Source organism: Aotus nancymaae, unplaced genomic scaffold, assembly GCF_030222135.1.
Source record: "Aotus nancymaae isolate 86718 unplaced genomic scaffold, 86718_ANA_hifiasm-v0.15.2.pri h1tg000039l, whole genome shotgun sequence".
NCBI classification, from domain to species: Eukaryota; Metazoa; Chordata; class Mammalia; order Primates; family Aotidae; genus Aotus; species Aotus nancymaae.
In genome coordinates, this window is record NW_026988453.1 from 6,856,848 (window position 1) to 6,878,363 (window position 21,516).

Here is a 21,516-nt window from a genome sequence, read left to right on the forward strand (position 1 = left end):
CTGCACCTGGCCAGCACACATATTTTTGAAGAATGAATTAAATGGATGTAAGTGTTGATTCCAATCTAAAAATGAACAAACTGAGGCTCTGAGAAACAGCATGGTAAAAAGAAAAGAGTCAGGCAGCATGAATGTGAAACTTACCTCTTTTACTTAGGAAGTTTGTGGTTGTGAACATAATATAATATAATATACCCTTCACTTATCTGTACAAATAAACTAAACAACAGTGCTTGACACGTAATAATGCTCCTTAAGTGCTAGATGATCACTAAGTGCTAGATGATATTGATAAGAAACTTGTCCAAGCCAGTCTCAGTGGCTCATGCCTGTAATCCCAGCACTTTGGGAGGCCGAGGTGGGCGGATCACCTGAGGTTGGGAGTTCGAGACCAGCCTGGTCAACATGGTGAAACCCTGTCTCTACTAAAAATACAAAAATTAGCTGGGCATAGTGGCACATACCTGTAATCCCAGCTACTTAAGTGGCTGAGGCAGGAGAATCACTTGAACCTGGGAGGCGGAGGTTGCAGTGAGCCGAGATCACACCATTGCACTCCAGCCTGGGCAACCAAGCAAGACTTCATCCCCCTATCCCCCCAAAAAACAAAGAAAAAAGAAACTTGTCCAAGGTCACAGAGCTTGGATTCCAATCCAGGTATTTGAATTCAATCCAAGCTACTTTCCCCTTTACCATGTGGTAGATTTTTTTTCTCTAATGCCAAAATATCATGTAACAGCCAAGAACATGAGTTTTTGGATCTAAGTTTATGGCCCAGTTTCACCACAAGTTAACTGTGGGGCTTTGGGCCTCAGTTCCTTCAGTTGTTGAAAGGGGATAAAAATAGCTATCACAAAAGGTAGTAGGTTGGAAGACTGTGAGTATACATGCCATTGGGGTGAGAATGCATCACTTGGGCGGGTAGAGACAAAAAATGTTGTCTCAGTTCAATGTAAGAGCAGATGAATAGGCTCCTGGGGAGCCATAAGAAGAGAACAGGGTTGGGGTGGGACCACCACGGTGGCTCACACCTGTGATCCCAGCACTTTGGGAGGCCGAGGTGGGTGGATCACGAGGTCAGTAGTTCGAGACCAGTCTGGCCAACATGGTGAAACCCCATCTCTACTAAAAATACAAAAATTGGCTGGGTGTGGTGGCACGCACCTGTAATTGCAGCTACTCAGGAGGCTGAGGCAGGAGAATTGCTTGAACCCGGGACGTAGAGGTTACAGTGAGCTGAGATCGCACCATTGCAATCCAACCTGGCGACAGAATGAGACTCCGTCTCAAAAAAAAAAAAAAAAAAAAGAAGACAATGGCGATGGGTGGGCGGACTGGGTGCGGTGGCTCGTGCCTGTAATCCTAGCACTTTGGGAGGCCGAAGCAGGTGGATCACTTGAGGTCAGGAGTTTGAGATCATCCTGGCCAACGTGGTGAAACCCCGTTTCTACTAAAAATACAAAAATTAGCTGGACGTGGTGGCGTGGGCTTGTGATCTCAGCTACTTGGAAGGCTGAGGCAGGAGAGTCACTGGAACCCAGGAGGCAGAGGTTGTGGTGAGCCGAGATTGCGCCACTGCACTCCAGCCTGGGCAACAAGAGAGAAACTTTGTCTAAAAAGCACACACACACACACACACACACACACACACACACACACACTTTTACTTTCCCAAGGTCAAACGTGTAGTGATGGTGGTGGATCTGAGATTTGGGCCATCTGTCCACAGAGCTTGTGCTCTTGATCACTGTACCATACTTTGAGAGGTGAATGGTCACTGAGGAGGAGAGCTCTCATGTCTGGAAACCACCTCAAAGGCATTATGACGAAAAAAGTGTGGCTTCTGCCAAACTTGGGTTTGGATTCTGGCTTGGCTTCTTACTGTGCGATCCCAAACAAAGTATTTAGCCAGTTTTCTCCTCTGTAGAATGGGAGTGATCCGACCCACTTCCCAGGGTTGTTGGGAGGATCAAATGAGATAGTAACACGGAGTGATCAAAAAGCCTGAAGACTGAGTTCCTCATCTTGGGTCAGGAAGGCCTTAGCAGTACCTGCTCTACCCAGGTGCGTGTGTTCTCTGAGCTGATGAGGGGGTGACTTTGGGAGAGGAGAGGATGAACACAGACGCTTGTCTCCTGCTCTTTGAAAAGGTAATTTGTCTACCCTATGCCCAACACCCTGAAAGCACCTCCACCATTGTCCCCCACCACACACAAACACACTGCATGGCATTCAGAAAGCCCAGTCTATTTCTCCACCTTTGCCTTGTCACTCTACTTTGCCAGGTCCCCTTGAGTTCTTTGATGTTGTGCCAGGCTCTCTGTGGGCTCCTAGCCCTGGGCATGTCTGTGGTGACTGACCTGTGCCCCACTGGCCTCCACTTCCATTACCACAATGGGCCTGAGCTCCTGGTGACAGCAGCTGCTGGTGCCACATCTGGAACTTAGCTCTGCTCTTCCCTTCTCCACCTTTCTCATCTGTCTATACCAGCATGACTCTTCCATTTGCTCTTCCTCCTCTTTTACTGTGATAAAATATACAGAACATAAAATTTGCCATCTTAACCATTTTTAATTAGACTGCTCAGTGGTACTAACTGCATTCCTAATAATGCAGGGTTCCCACCACCATCATCCATGTCCAGAACTTCTCTTCATCCCAGACTGAAACTCTGCACCCATTAGACAGTCATGCCCATTCTTCACTCCATCCAGCCCCTGGTAGCCTCTACTCTACTTCCTGTCTCTATGAATTTGCATATGCTACATACTTCCTCTGAATAGAATTATACCGTATTTATTTGTGTGTGTGTGTCTGGTCTATTTCACTTAGCATAATGTTTTCAAGGTTCATCCGTGTGGCAGCATGTGTCAGAACTTCCTTCCTCAAATAATAACTCCATTGTATGGATGTGCCACACTTCGTCTGTTCGTCTTCACACAGAGGCCCTCCTTTTTATAATCACATTTTTTAGATATATCATAATTTGCAGTAATATGAAGAGAATAGCCAACTCTTTCCTTGTAGCAGGAAACTGAGGAGTGTCACTCTCCCAGGTGGTGGAAGGAGGGTGGATTTGAATGTGCTGTTTATAAACTCTGTCCTGAGGTTTCATCTTTTCAGAGGTCTCTTTTCTGGACAAATACTTAATGTGCATGATATCATCTGAACCGAGAAGATCTAGCTGGAGACAAATGATTATCTGAGGCCACAATCTTGCCTTTGCTTGCCTTCCTAGGGAAAGACCCTATTGTTAACCCCAAGGATTCCCTGCTTTCAATACTGAAGTCCTTGAAAGGGTCTAGAGACTCTAGAGCAATATTTTTTTCCTGTTTATATTTTTGGGTTTGTTTGCTTGTTTTTTGCATTTCTTTCCCTTGTCAGTCTTTGTCATTCCTGGTCTCAAAGCACTTCGGTATTTTTGGATGGACTTACTGTACCATAATCACAGGTCTTCTTAATATGGGTGTGTCCCGTCTTCTTTATTTAGAATTCTGTGGACTGGGAATTCCCTAAGGGAAAGTGCCCTCTTCCTTTCTTTCTCTAATCTTCCTCCACCCTTTTTAATTCTCCTCCCTTTTGTACCTCCACGACACACCAGGAGGTGTGCCGCCTCCATCTAGACCACAAACCGTACCCTCAAGGGGCCAATGGCCAAGAAGAATGACACACACAGACATTCAGCATGTCTCACTGTTACCTCTGAGAGGAAGTAGAACCTATATTAATCCTCTGAGCTCATCAGGACAGGAATCCCCAGCTCCAACATCCTGGGTTGGGCCTAGAATTATCCCACTATTTTATACAGGCTGCTATCTCTCTCACTCTCCCTCTCTCTCTCTTTTTTTTCTAGACAAAGTCTCGCTCTATTGCCAGGCTGGAGTGCGGTGGCAGGATCTGGGCTCACTGTGACCTCCACCTCCGGGGTTCAAGTGATCCTCCTGTCTCAGCCTTCCGAGTAGCTGGGATTACAGGCGTGCGCCACCACGCCCAGCTAATTTTTGTATTTTCAGTAGAGACGGGGTTTCACCATGTTGGCCAGGATGGTCTCAATCTCTTGACCTTGTGATCCACCCATCTCAGCCTCCCAAAGTGCTGGGATTACAGGCGTGAGTCACCATGCCTGGTCTTTTTTTTTTTTTTTTAAGCAGTGTCTTGTTATGTCGCCCAGGCTGGAGTGCAGTGGTGTGATTATAGCTTACCACAGCTTAAAACTCCTGGACTCAAGCAATCCTCCCGCCTAAGCCTCCTGAGTAGATGGGACTACAGGCGCATGCTACCATGCCTAGCTAATTTTTTTAATTTTTTGTAGAGACGATATTTCACTGTATTGCCCAGGCTGGTCTCAAACTCCTGTCCTCAAGTGATCCTCCTGCCTTGGCCTCCTGAGTCTCCGGGATTACAGGAATGAGCCGCCGTGCCCAGCCTCTTCTCTCCACTTTCTTTTAGGACGTTGTGGTATGGAGTATGCCTTAGCTTCTTCTAGGCTCTTCCTGTGGTTGTATGGCCTTAACTGAGTGAGTAACTTCACCTTTAAAACCATGTGCTATAAAATCTGTAAAGGAATGATATCGTCTGAAGCCGAATCTAGTTTCAGAAAAACAAAGAATGATACCGTCAGTCCTATCTATCTCAAAAGATTGTCACAAAGATCAAATGTCAGAGTGCTTTGAAAACTGTGAAGCGGCAGACAGCTCCCTCTCTGCTGTGCTGCCAGTTGCAACCTTGCAATGTATTTTCATACTTTCTCTAATAAATCTGCCTTCTTTACCTAAAAAAAAAAAAAAAGAAAACTCTGAAGCATTACCCATATGTGAGTTCTTAACACAGAGTTCTTTCACTCCTGTGAACTTTTTCTGTCTTTTTACTCAGCCTTGCTGATACCACTTAAAAAGGAACCTCAGACAGATAGATTTCCTAGATATAGCTGAAAAAATTGGAGATTCTGGAGAAGTCTGTGAATGGGGAGTACTAATGTCCTCCTGGTCCACAGAGCCAAGGGTCCAGACCCGAGACTGGGAAGTATAGGAACGAGGTGGCCAGAGGCACAGGGAGGCTCTGACGGAGGGGCAAAGGCAGTTTGCCTCCACGGTTCAATGGCTTCTTTTCTTTCTTATTTTTTTTTTTTCTTTTTTGAGATGCAGTTTCACTCTTATCGCCCAGGCTGGAGTGCAATGGCATGATCCTAGCTCACTGCAACCTCCACCTCCTGGGTTCAAGTGATTCTCCTGCCTCAGCCTCCTGAGTAGCTGGGACTTCAGGCATGTACCACCATGCCTGAATTTTGTATTTTTAGTAGAGACAGAGTTTCTTCATGTTGGTCAGGCTGGTCTTGAACTCCCAACCTCAGATATTCCGCCCACCTCAGCCTTCCAAAGTGTTGGGTTGGGATTACAGGTGTGAGCCACCACGCCCAGCCATACTTGCTCTTCAGGTGGGGTGCGGTGGCTCGCACCTGTAATTCTAGCATTTTGGGAGGCTGAAGCGGGTGGATCACCTGAGGTTGGGAGTTCAAGACCAGCCTGGCCACCATGATGAAACCCTGTCTTTACTAAAAACACAAAAATTAGCCGGGCATGGTGGCAGCCGCCTGTAATCTCAGCTACTGGGGAGGCTGAGGCAGGAGAATTGCTGGAACCCAGGAGGTGGAGGTTGCAGTGAGACAAGATCATGCCACTGCACTCCAGCCTGGATGACAACAGTAAGACTCAGTCTCAAAAAAAAAAAAAAAAGAGAGAGAGATACTTGATCTTCATCCAAGGGCAAGGGGCCATTGCACATGAAAAAAGTAATAATCCTTTCAGCTTTGGTATGGGTAGATGACTTTGATCCCCATTTTTTTTTTTTTTGAGACAGTGTCTCTCTCTGTCACCCAGGCTGGAGTGCAATGGCATGATCTTGGCTCACTGCAACCTCCACCTCCTGGGTTCAAGCAATTCTCCTGCCTCAGTCTCCCAAGTAGCTAGGACTACAGGCACCACCGCCACACCTGGCTAACTTTTGTATTTTTTGTAGAGATGTGGTTTCACCATATTGGCCAGACTGGTCTGGAACTCCTGACCTTGTGATCCGCCCGCCTCAGCCTCCTAAAGTGCTGGGATTACAGGCATGAGCCACCACGCCTGACTCCTTAAGGTACTTTTAAAGATTTTAGAAAAGCGAATATAGCCCACAGGTGCAAGGCCCATCCGGCAAAACTTAGGGTGGATTTCATCTCCCAGACCACCTCCTTACCTGGTACCCATGTTCAGGACACATGCTACCTGACTGTATGTAGCAGCTCTGGAAAGAGAAGGCTCCCCTCTGCTCAGGCTGAGCATTAGTGGGAGGCCCACGCTGTGATGAGCTCTCTCCTGCAGCAGCTTGATGGCCACAAGCCAGCAGCAGCAGAGAACCTAGAAGTTTTGGGTAGGCACAGGCGAGCAGACATGGGAGATGTTTCTGCCCTTCATTTGACTCCCAGTACATACTTCTTTGCTTCAGGTGTCTCTGCCTCTGTCCTGCTTTCCCATTAAGATTCTGTAGCCTTTTAGTCCAGCACTCAGCACAATATTTGGCTCATACGTGCTTAAATGTAAAATGAGGGGGTTTAGACTTTTCCATCTACGTGGCTATGATGATGGGATTCTTGTTTGATGTAGTTGGTAGGAAAAGCAGGGGACCTGCTCCCTGAAAAGGCCAGGAACTTACTGGCTAGAATTATTACTGGTGATAAAATTGTGATAGGTCTGACCCGCCTCCTAGCTTGTGGTCAGCACCCCCGCCCCGCCGGCCCCTTTCTGCTTTGAGAGGGTGGTGGCGCATACGTGGTAACCTACAATGGTGCTGCACTTGCTGCTTCTGGGTATAGCAGAGCCGTAAGCAACTCTGTCTCCTTTCCAAGCTGGCACCAGCTCAGAAGGAAGCATCCAAGGGGATTCTCATAAGCCGCAGAGAGCTGCCCATGAGTCTGAAAGGGAATTCCTGGGACAGGTGGCCACACGCAGCTGACAGCTCCTGCTGGGAGGAATGATAGCATTTTGGTGTCTCACAATGTTTTCCATCTGGCTCCCTGGAAATGAGAGTTGAAAGGGTCCTGACCAGGGGACCTGTAGGGGTGGACAGAAAGGCAGACCTCAGTTCTGAAAACAGCACCTCCACACAATTCTGGGGATAATTATGTCATCTCCCCTCTTGCAGGCAAAACTCAGAGTCTTTGGAGGGCCTTGGCTTTCCCAAAGCAGCTTAATTTTGGCCTCCATTCTTTCTGCCTCCTAGGTTTGGTTGGGTGGACAGTTAACATAGTGGAAAGGTGGCTCCTCTTCCTATTAACCTCCTAGGTTCATCTCACCCTCTGAATAGGGCCTTATAATCCTACAAATGAGGCCTCTCTCCCTGTGCTCACCAGGAAGAAACAAACTGTCAAGACTGTCCACTTTCTTTGCCCTGTTATGGAACCTTCTGTTCCTTTTGCCATATACCCCTCTTATCCTGGCTCTTGAAACTATTCCCTTAGGAAGAAAAAGGCAGTTCCCTTCCTACCCTTCTTTAGAACCAAACTTCTCTTTGTGGTCTTGGAAGTCACGACAGCCTGGCTAAGAGGCCACTTCTACCCTCTGGGCAGTTAGTGTTTCAGGGCTGTGTCCTCACAACTGTGAGCTCTCTAGCACCTTTTTGTTTTTGTTAGTTTTGCTCTGAGACAGGGTCTCCCTTTGTCATCCAGGCTGGAGTGCAGTGGTACCATCTCCACTCTCTGCAGCCTCAGCCTCTAGAGTAGCTGGGACTATTGGTGGGCACCACCACACCTGGCTAATTTTTATAAATTTTGTTTCACCATGTTGCTCAGGCTGGTCTCGAACTCCTGGATTCAAGCAGTCTGCCCACCTCAGCCTCCCACAATGCTGGGATGACAGGCGTGAGTCAAGCACTTTTTTTCCAAAGGGGGACAGAAGCTTGTGATCTGCTGAGGGGAGAAAGTTTCAAACAAAGCAACCCTAAGTAATCCTCCTACAAGTACATTAGCAAAAGTTCCCTGTAGGTTCCAGAGAATGGATATGGGCAGCATTCGCTGGGAATCTGGAGGAATGTTCTGGAGTGTGATCTCTACTTGTTTTTCCTGTGCTCTTTTCTTCTTTCCCCGTCTCACAATTAGTTACTCAGTAGACTCGTGTTGGGGGTAGTTTCCTTTTCGCTTACACCAACAGTTTTTTCTTTCTTCTCCTCAATATGTTTGTCCTTCTTGCTCTAGTGCTACCTTTTAAAGCCCCAAGTTGGGAATCCAGGGAGCTGCGATGATTAACTGCAGGAGCCTCATGAAAGAATTCCACAGCCTTAGACGGCAAAGTTTCCATAGCCTCGCTGCCATGGGACTTCCCCCACACGAAGGAGAGCTCTCTTTCTTGGGCTGACCATTGGAGGAGGGAGGGAAGAGAGCAGGCCGGCGTGTCCTCAGCTTCTCTGAGGACTTGGCTGCTTACAGAGAGAGGGCCCAGTGACAGGAACCCTAAAGGGAGGAAAGTGACCCCCTTCCCCCACACTGAAAAAGATCCCTCTCTGGTGATGAAGATCTTGCAAATTTGGAACAGCTGGCCAGGGTGTGTGAGACTGGAGGAACTGGGGGAAAGCTGGCTCCGGCAATCTTCTGCAGAAGCAAATGTTAGGCAGAGCGTGAGATGCCTGCGAAACTTTCACTCTGCTTGGATAGCATGTCCGTTGCTACTCCTCCTCTGCGAATCCTTGTGTAGTGGTGGGGAAAGAGAGAAGAAAGCAGCCTGTCACCAGGGGGTTGGATTTTAGCATCCATATGTCTATCCCCCACCACATTCTGTAGGCTCAGAGTGGAACGGAGGTGGGACAGTGGAGCCCGCTTGCAGCTTGAGTTGGGTAGGACTAGCTTATTGTGTTCAGTTCTTGAGTTGTCAAATTCCCTGGGAGCCGGGGTCAGATTGTAGCCCCAGGTGCCTTTTCTATCTGTCTAGTGTCCTGGCCACTTCCTCCGTCTGGCCACTCCCCCATTTATGCTAGATTGGGAGCTCAGCTGAGCGTACTACGTCCTGACTTTGGTGGTTTGTTTTGTTTTTTCATTTTTTAGAAGACTGCAGTTAGAATAACTGGCTTTTGTATTTAATCCATGGGAATATTCGCCTATCTTCAGTGTTAGCTGTTTATCTCTACCTCCAGCATAGTTAGATCCTGCATAAACATTTGAGATTAGACAAGCAAGTTCCAGATGGATTGGGGAGAATGCAGATTGGCTCACGGAATCCGGTCCCACGTGCCTTTGACCCGTCATCCATGACCCCAGTGACACAGATGGGCCCTGGGTTGGTTGGTGCTGGCTGTGGCAGCCCCACAAGTGCCTGACTTGCTTCTCAGCACATTCCTGCTCCTTCCACTATGTGAGCCACTGTGGATTAGGACAGGACTGATTGGTTTCGAAAATTACCCAGGCAAGGAGAATTAAATTCCATCCAATTAGCCTGTCTCTGGAGATGTGGAAAAAGAGAATGAGAGAGATTGAGAGATTGAAATGGACAGGTTGGGGAGGAGGAGGTAGGGGAAGGGATACACATAAGTACGGAATAATAAAGTCAGAAGCAGAATGAGATGTAGAGAAAAATGGAGAGGTGAAAAGAGTTTGGTGCTAGGTATTTTTCTTATGATCTTGGCGGCTCAGCACTTTAGAAATAAAATAATCCAGAAAATATCTTATTTTTGTCATTTCCTACAGATCTCCCACCATCATCCCATAGTTCTCTCAGGTTTTGCCTTGAGGGGTCAAAGTGGTGTTTAAAGTGGTATATAGGGGAATTTAGAATCAACTGGGTTGTGTTCACCTTTGCCTCTCCCTAGAGAGTAGATGATTCCTTCGTTAGTGGCTCATCCCCCTTCTACCTGCACCAAAACCTCTGTGACTGTGCGCTGGGATCAAGGGAGATGTGCCCTCAACCATTCATTCAGTTCACCAATTTTAAGATGCAAAGAATGTGGGGAGATGGAGCAGGTGCTGCAGGAGCAGTGCCTGGGTCTTACTGATTCTCTCTGGAGACCGGATCCCTTTCCGGGACTTTCATACCTTTCCTTCCCTTGGAAATGGAAGCACACTGGATGGAATAGACAAGGGTGGCTTATTCATTCATTGCCCAGGTTAGGCCAGGCGCTGGAGCTGAGGTTGTCATAGAGAGGTGATGACACAATCTTTCTCCTCACTTGGAAGAAATATACACAATACTCTCCACTTTCTCTCCCCTGAGAGACTTCCATCAACAATGACCCACTGGGGCTGAGTCACCTCTTCGCCTGCCCTTTGTCTCTTTCAACAATGGGCCCTGTGTCCATCACTATGAATGTGAGCTCTTTGGAATAGATGTTCTTGCTAGTCCATGAGTTTTGGAAGCTCATTCTACCTTGGACACTGAAGCATGTCTGTATCTCTCTTTGTCTTTTTATGTATTCCCAAGAAATGGCCACTCCACTTGAATTCATACTCTTTTTTTTTTTCTTTTTTGAGACAGAGTCTCACTCTGTTGCCCAGGCTGGAATGTAGTGGCATGATCTCAGCTCACTGCAAACTCTGCCTCTGGCTTCAAGTGATTCTCTGCCTCAGCCTCTTGAGTAGCTGGGATTACAGGCACCTGCCACCATGCCCAGCTAATCTTTTTGTATTTTTAGTAGAGATGGGGTTTCACCATGCTGTCCAGCCTGGTCTCCCCGGTTCAAGTAATTCTTCTGCCTCAGCCTCCTAAGTAGCTGGGATTATAGGTGCATGCCACCACACCCAGCTAATATTTGTATTTTTAGTAGAAATGGGGTTTTGCCATGTTGGCCAGGCTGGTCTTGAACTCCCGACCTCAGGTGAGCCACTGCGCCTGGCCGTGTTCATACTCTTAAGCCTAGGAAGAGAAGCACAGCTTATCTGGAACCTTAATTCATAGTTGGTGTCTTTCCATCAGCCTGTACCCAACAGTCCAGGGCTATACCCTTTTTATCTCTTAACCCTTTCCTCGCCTCTCCCTTCTCCCTTACTACCCTGTAGGAAATAGGATGCTGATGATAGTTGGTTTGACAGGTTTAGAAATGATGCCTGCTCTGCTTTTTGACCTCAAGGTGCTGCCAAGACTGATTTTTATCCCAAGTTCTGATTTCTCCAACAAGAGCTTATGAGCTAACCAGGGCTGTCAGTTGGGACCTTTGATCTCTCCTGGGGTAGCAGAAGGGTGCTTCTGTGATGGGAGCATCAGTGTCTTCCCTGTTCTCCAGCCTTCTCTCCCCCGCATGGAGAGTATTCTTATCTATATCCTTTCTGAGCCACGGTGGCATCTGGGGGACATTCAGTTATCATATGAGATGGGAGGAAATGAAACAGTATGCAATTTGCTCTTTTTAACACTGCCCTAACTTTATTTTTATCTGGTTAATATATCTGTTGGCAGTCAGAGATATTTAATAAGTATACACCAATCCAAAAGAAGCTGGAATAAGGTGGGGAAAAGGGGTTGGTAAATTCCTGCAGCATCTTTGTATTCCAACTAGCTGTTTCTGAAAGGTGAATCTTTGTCTTACTTACAGGCTGGTTAGTGACTGATGACCTATAGCGTATTTATTAAAGTCAGTTCACACTTTCAGCTCAGTTACATGTGTGTGAGTGTGTGCGTGTGTGTGATTAATTACCAAATGGGCTTGTGACTCCCACTCTCTTGACCCTTATTTTTTTTAGAGAAAAAAATAGGCCTCGCTATGTTGCCAAGGCTGATCTCCAACTCCTGAGTTCAAGCAATCCTCCCTCCTCAGCCTCCCAAAGAGCTGGGATTATAGGCATGTGCCACCATGCCTTCCCCATCTTGAAACACCTATGGCCCTTTTTTCTTTTCTTCTTTGCTATTTTATTTTTGATTGAGGGAGTCAAGGCAGAGGGCCATAGTGCTTCCATCCAATAGCTGGAAACTGACCTCTGATCACTCCCTAACCCCTCGGCCAAAAACCTTTCCCATATCCCTGGTGCATATGTGTCTGGGGGGAATCTGCCTCACTGTTACTCGTCATCCATCAGCATCTGAACCTTGCATGCTGACTGTGTGATGCTGACTAGGGGTCCTCACCACCTGGACTAAAATCCTGGGTCTTCTTGTGCAGAAATAGCCCTTCCCCCAAAAGCTCCCTAAGGAGAAAGGATTGGATGAAAGTTCTCTGTAGAAGTGGAGGAAACACGTGTCTCTTCAGAGACACCTCTAGAGGTTGTTCTCTGCAACCCTCCAGCTGGAGGGAGCTGGCTCCTTGCCCAGGTGGCACTGCTACCCACAGAGGGGATGGGGGCTTTGAAGCTCTCCTCCCACGACCCCTGGTTCTTCCTCCCTTGATACTGGCAGCTGGTGGGGGCTGGGGGATGGGAGGAATGCTGCTGTTAGAGCAGGAAGAGAAAGTGGCTTTGTCTCTTCTCGGTAACATAAGCGCAGGGAGGTGAGAAGACTCTGGGGTTTGGCATTTCTCCTTGAGGAGCTGAGCCAGAGGCAGGCTTTGGTTCCTAAGTGATTAGAGGCCTATGGCCAGACGCAGCAGTCCCTTCAGGAAAGGCGCTCACCCACACTCCCTGCTTCCATCTTCCCCTTCCTGGCTTAAGTCATAGGCTTTATTTTCTGGCTATTCTCTTTTCGTTCCTGAGAAAGTTGCAATGGCTTTTTTTTATTTTCCTTTTTTAAAGCTGATTTAGGGGGTTGGGAAAGGAAAACTTTAAAAGTAAGATAATAAAAAAACAGACTATTCTGCCATTACAGGCACATAAATAGCTTCACCGTCGCTGGGCTGCACACTCGCTTTGCCATAGCAACCTAAAGCGACTGTTTATAACCGCCTGTCAACTGGCTGGAAACCAGCAGCTGCCGCCGGCCTCCCTGGCCTCGGAGCAGCGGGCAGGCACCCCCTGAGAGGTGTGGCAGAGGCAGTGGGCCTGGTGCGTCTTCTGGAGCCGTGGGGAATGGCAGGGGAGAGGCAGCCTGGGTTCCAGATGTGACCTGGGCAGTCATATTTTGGGATCCGAAGTGAGCAGTGGTGTCTTGTTTTCGTTCCCGCTCACCTGCGTATGGGCCCCACCATTGCTCATCTCCTGTGGAGACAGAAGACAGGACTGGGAGGGGGCTTCACTCCACTGGAACCTGAAAAGGGTCTGGGTGTCCCTCTGAACCTCACAAGCAGTGGCTCATGCTTGTATCCCAGCATTTTGGGAGGTGGATCACTTGAGGCCAGGAGTTCAAGACTAGCCTGGCCAACACAATGAAACCCCATCTCTACTAAAAATAGAAAAAATAGCTGGGCGTGGTGGCACACACCTGCAATCCCAGCTACTCAGGAGGCTGAGGCACGAGAATCACTTGAACCTGAGAGGAGGAAGGTGCAGGTCGTCTGTTTTAACTTTCAAATAGAACTTGGCTTCTGGTGTAGCCTGTTGAGCGACATCCTCTCAAGCCTGTTTTCTCAAAGACTAAAACAATGTGGGCTTTTTAGGGGATCTGTCTTGGAAAGGGGGCTGCCCGGAGATGAATGGAAGCAGAGGTCAGCAACCTAGAAGGACTCGCAGAGGGAGAGGAAAGAGTGAAGGAGACACATGACAAGACCTTCCGGTGCCTTCCCGTGTCACCCTGGAGCCGAGGAGGTTCATGGAAATGCTTTAAACATTGCAGCATTTTCAAAGTGTGGTCCCCAGATCAGAAGCATCAGCTCGCCCTGTTAAGGAACCTGTTAGAAGTGCACCTTCCCAAGCCCCATCTCTGTTCTCCTGAACCAGAAGCTCAGGAGTTGGCAGGGAGGGAGCCAACAGGTTGGCACCAGTTCTCCGGGGGATCCTCGTGCTCAGTCCGGGTTTGAGAACCACAGCTCTAAAGCATTGCTCAAGTGCGAGGAAGCATCGTTAGTCCACTTTCCAAAGCCCTGGGCTGGCTTAATGGATCCTGTCTGTGCAATGTGTGAACAAGGAAGAGTAAGACAGGAGCAGAGGGGTGGCAGGCTATTAGGGATCACTCCTGGCCCTCTGTTTCATGAACACCATCTTTTGAGCATAGAGCCCTCACTCATTTGCCTGTGACTTCCAGGAAATAGCTGGGCTGAGAGAAGGCTGGAATGGGTAAAGTGGGGATGGGAGGTTCTCTGTACTCTGTACAGGTGAGACTGTCAGAGTGGAGGTAAGGAATGGGAGCAGCCAGGCCTAATGACCGGTATAGGACATGTTGATGAGTGTCTGGGCCACATAGGAATCTTGTTTTGCATCCTCTCCTGCTGAGCCCCTGGGGACAGAGCAGCTGCCCCTGGTGCTCGCTTTTGGTGGATGAGATGCGGCCTCCTCAGTCTGCGGCCAGGCATCTTCTTCCCCCTTGTCCTGAGGTCTCCACCAGAACCTGAGGCCTGGGAACAACCAGGCCCTGACCCGGTAGCCCAGGGAGATGACCCCTCTCCATGAGCATGACATGATTCTGCTGAAATTCGTTTCTAAAAATAACCCAGGATCCAATCCAGCTGCTAAAAAGCCCCTTTGTTCCCTTGGAACCAAAATATGGAAAGCCACAGCAGCCCCAAGAAAGACGGTCTATGTAGTTCAAGACGGTGCGTGTACGAAATACTTGAACGCTGCTGCCAGAGGGCTGCGTCCTGTCTGTGGCCTAGAAGCTTCCTTCCGCAGTTGTGAGGAGTGAGAAGCAGTTACCCCTGCTAACCCTTATCCTGAGTGAAAGGGGTCGGGAGAGGCTGCCAGCACCCCTCGTTAAACACCAGACCTTCCAGATGGTGGTGTCATTTCCACCTGAAGTTGGCTCTTGCCCTCCTTAACCAACTGAAGGAAATGGTCAGCGCTGCTGTTTCATCCTCTACATTTTTTTGAGCTCCAGCTTGCTATGAACACCCCCACCTCCACCCCTCACACCCTCTGAGTCACTGGAGGACACGGAGGTGACCCAGGCCAGTGTGACTCATACAATTTGAAAGAGGGTAGCTTTCCCAAGGCTCTGGGCCTGAGGGACTGCCCTTTCTCATTTTGATAATTTTTTTTTGTTTGAGATGGAGTCTCACTCTATCGCCCAGGCTGGAGTGCAATGGCACGATCTCGGCTCACTGTAACTTCTGCCTCCCAGGTTCAAGTGATTCTCCTGCTTCAGCCTCCCAAGCAGATGGGATCACAGATGTGCATACCACACCCAGCTAAATTTTGTATTTTTAGTAGATATGGGGTTTCATGATGTTGGCCAGGCTGGTCTTGAATTTCTGACCACATGTGATCCGCCTGCCTCGGCCTCCCAAAGTGCTGGGATTACAGGCCTGAGCCACCTCGCCCAGCCTCATCTTGATAATATTGATGCCATTTCAAGATGGAGCCAGTGGACAGGGGTCAGGGGGTCAGCAGTGCCCTCTCAAGCACATTCCTGCTTCCTCCCATACTGTTTACTGCCGATGCTGTGGAGCTTTCTGTCTTCATCTTGGTGCTTCTTAAAGCCTGTGGCATGGACTGGATCTTAGCAGGCCAGGTGATCAGGGTCAGGCTGTCCACCTTGGGTCAATTCTTGGTATCACTGTTTGGAGAAAGCTTGTGCTATCTGTGGGTCCTAACCTTCTCCCTGCCTTCTGAAGCCATCTGGCCAGAACTGATAAGTTTTGCCACCACTGTCACTGCAGCCATATCCTAGACAACGCAGCCACTCCAAGACTGAGAGGTATTTTACTTCTATTTTTTGGACCTCAGATCACCACAGATAATGCTCCAGTGAGCATTCTTGCACATGTCCTCTCCAGGCCCTGGATGAGGATTTCTTTGGAAGATGTGATCAGGAATACCTGACTGGGTCCACAGCGTGCACAGATGTAATTTGACTAAAAAGCACCAGGTGGTTCTCGGGAGGAGGGATGAATTCTGGATTCTTGAGACCCAGGGGCTAAGAGTGACACTTTTTCTCCAATAGATGCTTTGACTCTACCACTACGTTTTTGCAGTGGAACTGAAGAAGATGCTGTCAGAGTTGCAGACTTGGAGAGGGGGAAGTAAGTGAGGGAACCCCATAGCTACCACCTCCTAACCAGGAAGTGGTGTTCTAAATTCAGAAAGAGAGAGCTGAGCCTGTGAGTGACATCCTCTCAAGTCTATTTTCTCAAAGACTAAAAGGATGTGTGCTTTCCTTGGGTCTCTGGGAGAGGGAGCTGCCCGGAGATGACTGGAAGCAGAGATCAGCAGCCTGGAAGGACTAGAGGAGGGAGAAGGAAGAGCAAAGGTGACATGAACCAGAACCCAGAACTTCTGGAAGGGAGTACCCCACCTCCAGAAGGCTAAGTTCTAGGGGCTAGCTGAAAATTAACACCAGGTTCCCAGACCAAGCCACAGTATACTATCCTGTGGTGAGGCCAGAGGCCTGGCTTGGTGTGCCCGCCTTCACCTGGCTTCCTGGCTTGGGTGTGGCTGTTGGATGATGATGACAAGTGGTGCCACCCACTCCCTGAACTTTAGCCAACACATGCTGCCTCTGATCTTCTTCCCATGACTCCAAAGGGCCTCAGTAGACTGAAGGAGGGCATGTGCTCCGGTCTTCTGCAAACCAGTTGTCATTCGAGGAGCAGCTAGAGCAGGGCAGACATGGGGAGGGAGGAAGAACCCAGGACTGTGATGAGAACGGCCGCCAGACCTGAGATGGAGTGCACTGGTACTGGTTCATGGGTTCTGGTTCAAGTTCTGGGTTCTGGTTCATGTCTCCTTTGCTCTTCCTTCTCCCTCCTCTAGTCCTTCCAGGCTGCTGATCTCTGCTTCCAGTCATCTCCGGGCAGCTCCCTCTCCCAGAGACCCAAGGAAAGCACACATTCTTTTAGTCTTTGGACATGGCCAGGGTGAAGTAGAATCTGGTTCGTGGAAATAAGGAGCATGTGATGAGGAGGTGGGCAGAACAGCCTCTATGTGAAATTCACACCTCCAGAGAGAAGGGCTAGCCAGGAATGTTTTAGGCTAGGCAGCCTGCCATAGTCAGGGTCTTGCCAGGTCTTACCATGGTCAGGTCCAGCTTTCTGGGCAGGGCACTGTCCTTTTGGAAGTGTAAGAGTGCCAGAGAGAAGAAGTAGAGCTTAAACCCCCCAGGTGATAAACAGGAAACAGGCCTGCTGGAAAAAAGAGAGCCAGTGAAGAGCAGGGTCTCCCTCTGTGCTTCTCCCAGATGACCAGGGGGAGCAAGGCATGAGATGAGCAAGTGGAGGAAACCCTCGTCCCCACTGCTGGGCTTTCCAGGCGGACATTGGATATGCTTGGACTGTAGCAACCTAGAGCCCAGTGCTTTCTGGCTTGGGATGGGAGCAGGGTGAGGGGAGGGTGTGTGCCCCCAATAAGCTTTGGGTCTATCCCTTTGCCTTCCCAGAAAGTTCACAAGAGGTAGATAGTTCCCTGATCTATTTCAGAGCCTTTTAGAAGTCATGAACAAGGGACAGATGGGTTTATGTGAGCCTTCTCATCAAGATTTAGGAAGTAAGTTCATAGCTTTGTTTCCAGTTTTTAAATATCATTGTTCTTGTACTTGAGGCAAGGTGGCTTCTTTGGATTCAGATTAAGGCACAGATCTTGGCTCTCTGAATCTATATTTCCCTACTGTAAGATGGAGAGATCCCCCTTATAGGGTTGTTGGTGAGAATTCAGTGAAACAGTATATGTAAGAATTATAATAGCTACACCATGTGGATCAGCCACTATGCCAGGCATTACATCATACACAGGGGTATATACGTAATTTCTGATTTTCATATAAAGTACCTAGTATGGCCCCTAGCATGGTAGGTGCTCAACAAATATTTTTTCCCTCCCTTCCCACCTCTCCCCACCCAACATCCCTGTTCCTGAGTATAGGGAGAAGTAGAGCCTCACTTGGAAAGAGGGAGACTGACTCTAGGTCAGAAAAAAGGCCACGGGTTTTGTGAGGGGCTCCTGAAGCAGGTTTTATATTGTAGTTGGGTGCATTCTAAAGTGGGACCAGGCTGCTTCCCCTCTCAGAGGTCTTCCCTTCCTCACCCCTCGAGTCCTGCCTGGCAGTGATGCTGGCACACCTGCCAGAGTGGCTCCAAGTGCTACTAGCTTGCTCCTGAGCAGAGGCTCTCAGCCCACTGGGAAGGACAGAATAGGGCATGGCAGGGCAGGGCAGAGAAGTGTCTGCTCCACTGAGCAGCCCCCGCCTGTAGCCCAGAGGCCATAGTTGACCAGAGCCTCTTATTATTCCAGGCAGGTCTGTCTGCAGCGCTGCAGCAGCCTGAAGCCCCAGCCCTGCCCCTCCTGTTTCCTTTCTCCCAGTTTTATTCATCACATCACATTCATTAGGAGGATTTGTAGGGGGGAGACTCAGGTGGTGAGTTCCTTTCTTATTTTCAAATATCCCCTACTCTATAATCTATACAAGGAGTCTCTCTTTTTCCTCATAGTTTGGGGATGTATTTCTTCTTTAGCACCCTGGAAAAACTAAGAGTGAAAAATTTCTTGGACAAAATTGGAGGAAAGTGTGTCTGACTAGTGTTTACAGTTTGGTGACTTAGGGCATAAGGTTCTTGTCTCTGGCAGCTCCTCATTTCTAGAAATTTTTTTTTTTAATTTTTGAAGTCAGGGTTGCACTCTATTGCCCAGACTGAAATTAAGTGGTGTGAATACAGCTCACTGCAGCTTCCACCTCCTGGGCTCAAATGATCCTCCCACTTCAGCCTCCCAATTTGCTAAAACCATGGGCGTGCACCACCATGCCCAGCTAATTTTTGTATTTTTTGTAGAGACAGAGTTTCACCATGTTATCTAGGCTGGTCTCGAACTCCTGCCGTCAAGCAATTCTCCTGCCTCAGGTTTCCAAAGTACTAGGATTTTGACACATTGCTTCAGGCTCTTTGTGGACCTTCTTGTTTCCCAGATAAGAAGGGAGTATGAAATTTTCAAACAAACAGAGCCCTGCTTGCTGAACTCTTTGTAAGTCAGAGTAGTGCTAAAAATCACTCACAGGCATGAGCCACTGCACCTAACAGACGCCTGCCTTTTAAAGGGCCTCTTAGAGGTTTTCCAGAAAATGAAGAGATTTAGACTGGAGAGAAGCAGTAAAGTGTAACAAAAAGAGCACCAGGCAGTCAAGACCACCGACTTGCCAAAGACCAAATCACTTTTTTAATCTCCCTGGACCTTTGTATCTTCATCTGTAAGGCGAGGGTCACAGCTGCGCTACCTAGAACTGATAGACCAACGCTTTCACGTGTCGTCTACAAATTATAGAACAGAAGTTATAGGACTCTAGGAGGAAAGAAGTTAAATGTCTTAATGATCATGTAAAGCAGTATGATTTCTTGCCCTAGAAGGAAGAGATGAGAGAGTTCACTCTTCTGTCATCTCCTAGGCTTGCAAAACGCTAGAAAAGTGGAGTGAGCACATACCTTACCCAGAATGCCTCAGGCCAAATGACAAGAGGTAGGCAGGTGTCTGAGCCTCACATGTGACGCTGAGGTGGTGTGAGCACCTTTAGATTATTCTTTGGCAGTTGCCTAATCAAATTAAAGGCCAGGCAGGCTCAGCAGCTGCAGAGAGCTCATATTCCAGAGAGCTCAAAACTCAGAAGTGTGGATGTCGTGATATGCTTCCTAATTACAGAACTTTTATAGAGATCCCACCTTAAACCTGGGGCCCCAACTCTGCACTGCCCTTTTGCCTTTGTGCCAGCAGCTTAGTGCTTGACCTACTGTGTGCTTCTCTGGATCAGCCTGAGGCAAACAAACCTTCTCATTCTTTTCCACGTGAGTTCTTCAGCCCCGTGTGTTCTAATCTTATATGACCTTTTCCATTAGTCCTATGGATGTGGAAGAATCTCTCCTCTTTGGTATTCTGAAAAGAGGTTCAAAGTAAGGAAGGAATTCTGCTGGGCATGGTAGCTCACATCTGTAATTCCAGCACTTTGAGAGGCTGAGGTGGGAAGATCACTTGAGATCAGGAGTTTGAGACCAGCCTGGCCAGCCTGGTGAATCCCTATCTCTACTAAAAACAGAAAAAATTAGCTGGACATGGTGGTGGGTGGCTGTCATCTTAGCTACTCAGGAGACTGAGGCAGGAGAATTGCTTGAACCTGGGAAGTGGAGCTTGCAGTGAGTCAAGACCACGCCACTACATTCCAGCCTGGGTGACAGAGTGAGAGTCTTTCTCCCAAAAAAAAAAAAAAAGAGAAAGGAAAGAATTCTGACTCAGACTGTCTTTTCGAATTCTCAAGAGACCCAAATGGTTACAACCTAGCTAATAGTTATTGTTAATGAAGCTGCCTTAGAATTTCCCATTTTTGTTTGTGAGGTGGGGGTTCCCTGGCAAAGAAAGATGGAAGGGCACGTGGAGCTTATTGTTCTTCTACTTAAATGACTAGGTAACAAAAGTTCATGAAGATCAAATTAGGCTTTCTCCCATCACTTAAGTGTCCTATCTGGACACTGGACACGTTTCATCTAATATTTCCAAGTACTATTTCTTTAATTCCATTCCTTTATCACTTATTTAGGGTGGTGTGAAAGGCAGGGCCCATTCTCTACCCAACTAAAGGTGGAAGGAACTGAGTCCTGAAAAGGCTAAGTAACATCGCTGTCTCTTCATGGAGCAAACATTGTAGTGGGTGAAGACACAAAAGGTAAAATCCTCTGATACCTAGTTCAACACTCTATCAGCATTGTTCCCAACATCCTCTTGAAAGGTGAAGGAGTTCTACTTAAGGATCAAGATGGGTTTCTCGCTGTTATAGCCCCTCCCGCTTCTTCCAGGCTTGGAAGAGAAGCTGAACTGGAGTGAAACTCTGGTCCTGCCTATTCCTATGCCAGCCTGAATGAAGGGAGTTTGACACATTGTCTCAGGCTCTTTGTGGACCTTCTTGTTTCCCAGATAGGAAGGGCGTATGATATTTTCAAACAAACGGAGCCCTGCTTGCTTAACTCTTTGTAAGTCAGAGTAGTGCTAAAAATCTACAGTGGGTGGAGGGGGAGGAGGAGGTGGCAAAGGGCAAATTGGGAGAGGGAGGAGTATAAATCAACCTGCATCCCTATGGAAGCTTCTGGGAAGAGGATTGTCAGGAATCTGCAAAGATTTTGGCTACATGCGACTTTGGAGGAGGTCATTGATCAAAGAATCGTATCCTTTATTGGATGGTTCCTGTGCTTCTTCGTTCACCTTCTAGAAGTGAGGGTGGTGTTTATTGATTACAGAGAGGTTGGCCAGAGCTCCCTGCCACTCCCTGGTAACTGAAGTCATCAGTGGGGACTATGTAACCGGGGCTGGGGCCCCATCTTCTCGTGCTATGCTGAGAAAGAGCCCTTCACATTTAGAAGGCTCATGTGTGGCAGTGGCTCCTGTCAGCGGCATGACACACAGCGGCCCCTCTGTGAAGCTGACAAGGGGCCTCAGGATAAGTTTTCTTCCCACCTTTACCCCTCCGTATCCTCACCTACACATACCTCCACTCCACCCCCTAGTTAGCATGCATGAGAGGTAATGCATCTTTCCAAGGGGAGAAATGCTGGCCTCTCTCTGGTGCCTTTATTGAGTTG

At 48.2% G+C, this 21,516-nt stretch overlaps 1 protein-coding gene across 6 annotated transcripts in view; it reads left to right on the forward strand.

The window, feature by feature from the left end:
* Positions 1-21,516, forward strand: part of ATP2B4 (ATPase plasma membrane Ca2+ transporting 4) — a 116,948-nt gene that overhangs the window by 33,781 nt on the left and 61,651 nt on the right. The window contains exon 1 of one of the 6 annotated variants that reach the window (XM_064360255.1): positions 16,549-16,646. The exons of the other annotated variants lie outside the window; for them this stretch is intronic. The gene's annotated coding sequence lies outside the window, so the exon portion shown is untranslated. Of the gene's footprint in view, positions 1-16,548; positions 16,647-21,516 lie in introns of those variants that run through there. 6 annotated transcript variants of the gene reach the window in all.